This window comes from Myotis daubentonii, chromosome 5, assembly GCF_963259705.1.
Source record: "Myotis daubentonii chromosome 5, mMyoDau2.1, whole genome shotgun sequence".
In the NCBI taxonomy this organism is placed as follows: Eukaryota; Metazoa; Chordata; class Mammalia; order Chiroptera; family Vespertilionidae; genus Myotis; species Myotis daubentonii.
In genome coordinates, this window is record NC_081844.1 from 16,522,072 (window position 1) to 16,530,397 (window position 8,326).

An 8,326-nucleotide genomic window follows, 5' to 3' on the forward strand; every position below is an offset into this window, starting at 1 on the left:
CTCATCCTTTAGCCTTCCTGCATTCTGACAGGATTGGTAGTTTCCTACTCAGAATCCTCCTCTAGGATTATGTGCTACCGGCCTCTGGTACAGAAGGAAGCTGGGCTCCAGATGTGCGGTAACCAAGGCCCTGCAGTGCTGCTCCTAGGTCGGTTTGACATACAGCTCTTTACAAGTTTTTACATTCCTATGCCCAGAGCTGGCCTCCAGCTTATGGCATGGAGGTGTTATGGACTGATGATGTCTCCCCCAAATTAATATGGAAGCCCTAGCCCCTAGTGGGACTATTTGGAGACAGGGCTTTTAGAGAGGCAATTAAGGGTAAATACTAGTACGTCATGAGGGTGAGGCCCTAGTCTGATAGAACTGGCGTGCTTATTGGAAGAGGAAGAGACATCAGAACTCTCTTTCTCTGCATGATCGATCACAGAGGGAAGGCCAGGTGAAGACACAGTGAGAAGGTGGTGGTCTCCAGGCCAGGAAGAGAGCCCTTACCAGAAGCCAACCCTGCTGACACCTCGATCTCAGGTTTCTAGCCTCCAGCCCTAGATGTCTGTTGTTTAATCCACCCGAGTCTCTGGCTTTTTGCTATGGTAGCCTGATCAGACGAATACCTGAGGGAACATTCATTCATTCAAGCAGGTAGTACATTTATACATGACGAATTACCTATAAGGAACTTTCAAATTAGTCTGAGCTTTGGGAGATCACAAAAGGTCATTGTGGGTCGAGTTTTTCCCATCTCGGCCCCCAGAAGTTTCACATCCAGCCAAGCATGTCAGGGCACAGGATGCAGTACTCCAAACCCATTTTGGCCCTTTAACTGCTCCCCCACAAATTATTGCTCTTGGCATCAAAAGATAAAAGCCCAGGAGGTAAGGTGCCATCCTGGGGTGTTGCTTGGGTCTGCACATGTGTGGGCTTGCGTGTGGGGACACAGTGTTTGGGTAAGTAGAGCGGTCACATGTGGATCTGCTGAATGAGGCTGAGCCCAGGAGTTTGAGTATCACACACACTTGTTTACATGGAAAAGACTAGATTTGGAGCCTAAAACCCCGGGTTGAAATAAGCTTTTGCTTATCAGTTATGCTACCTTCAGCAAGATACTTCATTTCTTAGGGCCTCAGGATCTTCCTCTGTGAAAGCAAGAGAGTGGGAATGTTTCTCAGAGACGGGGCAGTGGGAGTGGAATCCCCTGCTAGCGGCACAGCTGCCCACAGGTGTGCGGAGTCCGGAGGCTCTTCTACCCTCCCCAGGGCTTGTTGATTCTGGCCCCCAGGGAGGAGGGGGGACCACAGCGGGGTGACCTCTCCAGGCCCGGGCTCCCAGAAATGCTGGTTTCCGTCCTCTCCTTTTATCCCATGTGTCTGACCCTGGCCCACACTGGGTACTTAAGAATTAATTTTGAACACGTAAGTGAATGAATGGCACATTGTAGACACTCAATACCCAAGTACTGAATGGAACAAGGTGTCTTGTGGGTCCGTTTAAGCATTCTACCTGGGTTTTGTCAACTGCAATGGATAAAGATAAAACTAACATTTCTCCAGTAGCTCTCTGCTGAGAATAATGCTAATCTACCCCGTAGTTTGGGGAGCAGAGGCAGGGAAGGGAAGCTCTCCAAGGATGCATGAGAGCCTGCTAGAGTGCCCAGTGCAGTCAGCTCTCTGCTACATGCTCCTTAATGGCTCCTGTTTATTGAACAACTACTATGTGCCAGGCACCATCCTGGGTGCTGGGGGTAAAAGCATGACCCGAACAGACCATTCATTATCTCACAAGACAGCGTTATTATCTCATTTAATCTTTAGAACAGCTTTGCTAGGACCAGATGAAATATTGCACAGGAAAAGAGTTTATAAACTGTAGAGTGCTATAAAACGTCAGGGGCTGTTATAAAGATGATTAGTACCCCCTCCCCCCACCTCTGCAGCTTGCCCAGCAGCCTCCAGGTGCAGTGCTGGCACCTACCTTGCCTGTCTCCGTCCTGGCTAATTGGGGAGGCTCTCCAGGCCTGATTTATGCGGACATTCACACACTCTCCCACTGAACATTATTCTAATCAGACACCTCATTATTGGAAGCCTGCCTCCTCGGGCTGGCTGGCCAGGGTTATTACAGGATATTATACAGACCATTTGCATGGCCACCTTTAGGTCATTTCCATCACTTTAAGCTACTTACAGGCCCATTTTCTTCCCCATAATATTTGCCTAATTCGATTACTCCACGGCCTCAGCTGGTTCAAAATGGAATCAGAGTTTACACCTGGGAGCAAAGTCAACTGGATCCTGACACACCCTCAGTCCCCTGGGGCCTGCCTGGTCCCCGGGAACTGCCACCACAACTCACAACCTCATTTCCAGGTCCGAGGGGGAACTTCTGAACCTGGTGGGTGGGGAGAGGGCGGCTTGTTGGATGGGTTGGTGTTTGGTATTTTATAGTTCGAGATGACACAAAGGAGCTGTTTCTAGCCCCAAGTTCATGTTTTGTAAATTCATGCAGAGCCCTCTGTACTTTTCCATCATCACCCTGAACACACTTTATTGTCATCAATTGTGTAATTGTATCTGTTTTCCTGCTGGAGAGCAAGCTATGTGAGGGCAAGGCCTCTGCTTATCTTCTTGTTCTTTGTGTTCCCAACATGTAGCACAGTGCCCAGTGGACAGATGAATCTCTCTATATAAAACGTTAAGTGACTGGCTGACCCTCCGACCAGTAGCTATGACGCGCACTGACCACCAGCGGGCAGACGCTCAATGTAGGAGCTGCTGAACTGCGGTGACTTGGCAGCTGCAGTCCTCGAGTGACGCACCCTGGAACCAGACAGGAGGGAGCCCAATTCTGGGGTGCGTCACCAGAGAACCACCCTCTTGCAATCGGGGGATGTTGGAGAGCCAGTTTCGGCCTGATCCCCGCAGGCCAAGCTGAGGGACCCCGTCTGCTGGAGGGATCCCCGCTCACTCCACAGACACCCTTTGAGCCACGACGTCACCCCAGGTGCGGCTGCCCAGGGAGGGACTGTGGGAGGTTGGCTCCAGGGTGTGTCGGCCTGCTGACCACCTTCTAATTAATTTCCTTTCAATGAGCATGAATCCGTGCACTGGGGCACTACTAAATACATATTTGTTGATTGGCTGGTTGAATGACTAATTGCTGTAACCACCTCTGCTAAGACTGTGTATCTGCGACTGCTCAGAGGTTAGTCCTGACGTGGGGTCAGAGACCCCATTCCTCCTTATCCCCCAGTGGCGGTTCTGGAGGGCCCAGACCGACACTGAGGGAGGAGAAGTTGGGGAGTACCAAACTCCAGAGCAGGGCTCCCAGGAGGCATTCAGCAATTTCTGGGGACATTTTTGGTTGTCATGACTGGGGGGATACTCCTGGCATCCAGTGGCAGGTCCGGGATGCTGCCTACCAGCCTCCAGTGCCCAGGATAGCCCCACAGCAAAGATGATTCCATCCAAAGCCCCAACGGTGCCAAGGCTGAGAAACCTTGCCTAGGGTCAGGCCAACACGGTTACCAGAGGAGGAGCAGCAGGTTTCCGGGCCAGCTGGACTCTTGGGGCATCTGAGGGGATCTTTGTTTGACACCTTCTCTTCCCTGTGCAAATTCCGAATCATGAATCAGGCGGAGGGAGGTGAAAATGCCTCCTTATTATTGAGAAAGCAGTTGGCGAATAGGGCATTGGTCTGCATCTGAGGAGATTGCTAATTTGACATGTCCGCGTTGCATTTATTCATGTCCCTTGGACACACAGGGCTCTGTATGGAGCCTGGCACAGCAGAGGGAGGAGGGCTCTCCCTGCTTCGAGCCGCGCATGCCTGGTCCCTGCCCTCACCCCGCCCCTGCCCCCAGTGAACTCTTCTTGGCCTAAAATGGCAGCCAGTGCAGCCCAGACCCAGTTGAGATGAAAGTGGAGGTCAGAAGGATCTTTGAAATTTACTTTCCGAATCTATAAAATAAGGAAGATGACAGATATTGTTCAGTTTTGTGGTAAAAATCAAAAGAATCACGATTTACAAAGTGTTTGATTGTAAGATGGGACGGAGCACGCCAAGCTCTACAGTGACCCCAGAGTTGGGCGGGCGCTGCCTGAGGGCCCAGGGCGGCGATGGCACGTGGTCTAACAAAGTCATGCACATAACTAAGCCAGCCCAGATGGAGGGAGTGGAGGCAAAGTCCACTCCCACGGCCTCAGAGCAGGAAAGGCTCAGACATTCAGCGGCGGGGGAGCAGCCCGTGGGGAAAATGGCTTTGGATCTGGGCCCAGAAGAATGGTAGAGTTTTTAAACGTGATTAACTTATTCTTTTTAAAATGCAAAAGCAATACATGCTCATTTTAGAAAACAGGAGGGATGTACATAAATCAAACAAAGAAAGCACCAGCTCTTATCATCCTGAGATGGTCACTGGTAACATTTTCCAGTTTGGGGTAAGAACGCGGTCGCGTCCACCTGCCCCTTGTGTTAGTGAACCCAGCGCCTCCACCCTGGGCCTCGCCCTCCTCAGGCCCTGGGGGTTTACTGGGTCTAAAGGAGTCAGTCAACCTGACCCAAAAGCCGAGTGACCCAGCACTGCAAGGCTGCAGCATGGCCCTTGCCTGGACTCCAGGGCTGCAGCTCTTAGCTCAGACATTCACTTCGCTGTGGGGTTGGTCTGCTCACGCTGCCGTAATAACAAAACAGCACACACTGGGCTTAAACATCAGGCATTCATTGCCTCACAGTTCTGGAGGCCGGCAGTCCAAGACCCAAGTGGTGGCAGCGTTGGTTTCTCCTGAGGCTGCAGATGGCCGCCATCTGCAATGTCCTCGAAAGGTTCTTTCTCTGTGCGTGCACTTCCCTGGTGTCTCTTCCTTTCCTCGTCAGGACACCACTCCTATTGGATGAAGGCCCATCCATATGACTAATTTAACTTTAATTACCTTTTTTAATTTTTATTTTTATTTATTTATTTTTTATATTTTATTGATTTTTTACAGAGAGGAAGGGAGAGAGATAGAGAGTTAGAAACATCGATGAGAGAGATACATCGATCAGCTGCCTCCTGCACATCTCCTACTAGGGATGTGCCTGCACGCAACCCTGGTACATGCCCTTGACCGGAATCGAACCTAGGACCTTTCAGTCCGCAGGCCGACGCTCTATCCACTGAGCCAAACCGGTTTCGGCTAATTACCTTTTTTTAAAAAAGGTTTTTAAATCCTCACTTGAAGATATGTTTTTATTGATTTTAGAGAAAGAGAGGAAGGGAGAGGGAAAGAGAGAAACATCATCGCCCCCCTACTGGAGATAGAGCCCGCAACCCAGTTGTGCGCCCTGACTAGGAATCGAATCGTGACTTCCTGGTTCAAAGGTCCACGCTCAACCACTGAGCAACACCGGCCAGGCTTAATTTCCTCTTTAAAGGCCCTCTCTCCAAATACAGTCCCACCAGGCGTTAGGGCTTCAACAGTGTATTTTGGGGATACACAGTTCAGTCCATCATCGCTGTGCTCCCCCCAATTCAACAAGACACAGGGTTGGCATCCAAAGGGGCTCCTATCCCCGTCTCATACTGTTTTGGAAGCAGATGATGTCGCAGAGGCTGGGGGGAGGGGGGGCACTCAACCCTGGAGGCAGCTTCCTGCAGTGGGGCTGGGGTGGCAGGTCACTGTGGGTCCCAGAGACCTGCATAGACTCACACTGGGCCTGGGAGGTGGCTGAAGCTCGCTCTCATAAGGTGCTTCTAGATCGCAGGAGACAGAGCTAAGCCGCATGACCCTGGGAGCCCTTTCTAAGTCTGGCATGGAGGGCGTGGAGCCCAAGTTCTTCCAACCTGTCCCCGCACTGACTGTCCCCCAGTCTGCTCCGCTGCTTGGGGTGGGGGAGGGGTCCTTTCCCTTTGGAGGAGTAGGTCTCTTTCCTCATGTCTGTCTGTAGCACATCCTGTCAGCTGCATCCTTACCATGTCTCATCTCCACCTCCGCTTTTGTGGGTGTCTGTCCCCTCTCTAGGCGGCTTTGAGGGGCAGTTTTCTGGAACCTGGCACGGTAGATGGTTCGGCAGTCAGCACGTGGAAGTGTATCTCCAGGCTGGGAGATAAGCTTATCGTCATAAACGCTGAGCAGAGCCTCCAATTTCAGGGATGCATACATTGTGGCATAATTAAGAGGGAAGGCTTGTCCTTGGAGAAGATTTGCAGAAAGGGTTTATAATTGCAAGGACATAGAATGAGTTTTAAGGCTCCTTGACTTTTGTGTTAATCTCCAGGGCTTCTTTATCAATTTGTGCCCAGATGATGTTGCTCTCAAGTCATAAGCAATTGGCTTATCAGTTCTCTCTGGCCTCTGGTGGCTTAGCAGAGGCCAGAGAGAACTGCACCCGGGTGGGGTTAGGTGACGCGTCAAAAATGGTGGATTATGCTTATTAAAACACCCTGGTGCAGACTTAGAGGCCCATACTTGCCTCCTGCACACACCCCAATGGGGGCCAAGGATGGAGCCTGCAACTGAGGTTCGCCCTCTTGACCCTCAGTCCCCAGGCCGATGCTCTATCCAGTGAGCCAAACAGGCTAGGGCCTCCTGGTGTTCTAAATGCATGGGGAAGTTCTAGGCCAGCACACATCCACATTTTAAGGTGCTTCAGGTGTTCCTCAGTGAGTGACAATTATTTATTTCTGTGGATTCCCTCTTGGCAGGCTTGGGCGAGTCCACCAAGAGGGAGTTCGCTCCCTGCTGGGCTGGTGTGCACATGTCCTACTAGAGTAAATACCTCTATAGAGTAAATGCCTCGATTGCAGGCTCTCCACAGTCTTACCAAGCAGTAGGCACTAGTGGCAACAATATTCACGGAGTCCATGAAATGATTCCAGATCACCTGATATAACCATATCCCATGCTTTGTCTTTTCAAAGACAGTTTAACATTCTGTATCCATATTTATGTATCCATCAGACATGGTGCTAGTGCTGGGGATACAGCAAATACATGCCAGTCATGGTCCCTCTCTCCTACAGTTTACAACCGAGTGGTGGAGACACACAGGCCACATAAAGCACAATGAGGCTGTGGAAAGGAGGGAAGGTGAGCAATGGGTGCCTGTTGCAAATTAGCCTTGGTTTGACTTTCCTCACACAGGCTGTCTGAGACTCTTTGAGGAAATCTGTTAGCACCGGCCTCTGGGTGGGTTGTTCTAATGCAGTGGTTCCCAACCTTGGCTGCACTTAGAACCACCTGGGAATTTTTTTAAAATCCTGATGAGGATGAGGCCCAGAAATCAGGATTTTTAAAAAGATTCCCAGGTGATTCTAATGTGCAGCCAGGGTTGAGAACCACTGTTCTAATGCAAACCTAGACCTCCGATTTCTTTTCAAGAAGTTTGGCCACTTGGCTTCTCCCAGAGGCGGTTATACTGTGGCCTCTGAAGTTGCTGCGCCAATGGATGCACCTTCATCACTGCAGTTTGGAATGAGCACCCTGGCCCTCCATGGCCGTGTCCAGGGTGGTGGGGAGAGCTGGGGAGGGCATGCTCACTGATTCTTGAGGGGCCCTGAGCCCAGCTGATGGCCACCGGGAGAAGCACAACTGGAAATTCTGCATAAGCTTCGCACGTGCACAGCTCTTGGCTCCCTGACATCTGGAGGAGGCCACACCTGGAATGTCTGTGGGATGGGGCTGTCTACGAAGAAAGCACGTTTGTTGAGGATTTTTTACGTGCTGGGCACGGTGCCAAAGCTTTTTGTCCCAGGTCATGTCATCTAATCCTCAAGTCCTTCGATGTGGGTGCCTCTAGTTCCTTCCCTTTTTGAGAGGAGGACCTTGAGGCGCAGAGGATAAGTTCCTGCTGTAGGTAAAACAGCCCGCACACGGCTGAGCAGGACCGACGCAGGCTCGTGGGAGCCCGAAGCCCTGATCTTTCCGTCCATGTTCTGCCGCATCCTGCTGTCTCTCCGACCGGAGGATTTCCGCGGACCCCATGCACGTCAGGATTGGTTTAGTTAAGAAGTGACCCTGGCGGACCTCACTGTGCGTTCCACATCCAAGGGGATGGGCAATTTATCCACCAGGGAACCTCCCAGACCTCGTGGGAGACAAGTGGCATGGCTCGCAGAGGGAGGCGCTGCTGTCGGAGGCAGGCCAGGCTCTCCCCTTCCCGCAGGATCCAGCTGCTCGGCCAGTGGCACCAAGGACATCATGGTTCCTCCACTGCCACCAACTGTGTCCGAGGTGAGTCCCTGGTGTCTCAGGTGCCCGTGAGCTCTGGCTTGCCTCCAGGCTCTGCTGGGCAGAGCCGGTCCAGCAGCCAGGCCACGGCAGCTCTGCTCCTCGGTGGGATGGAGCCT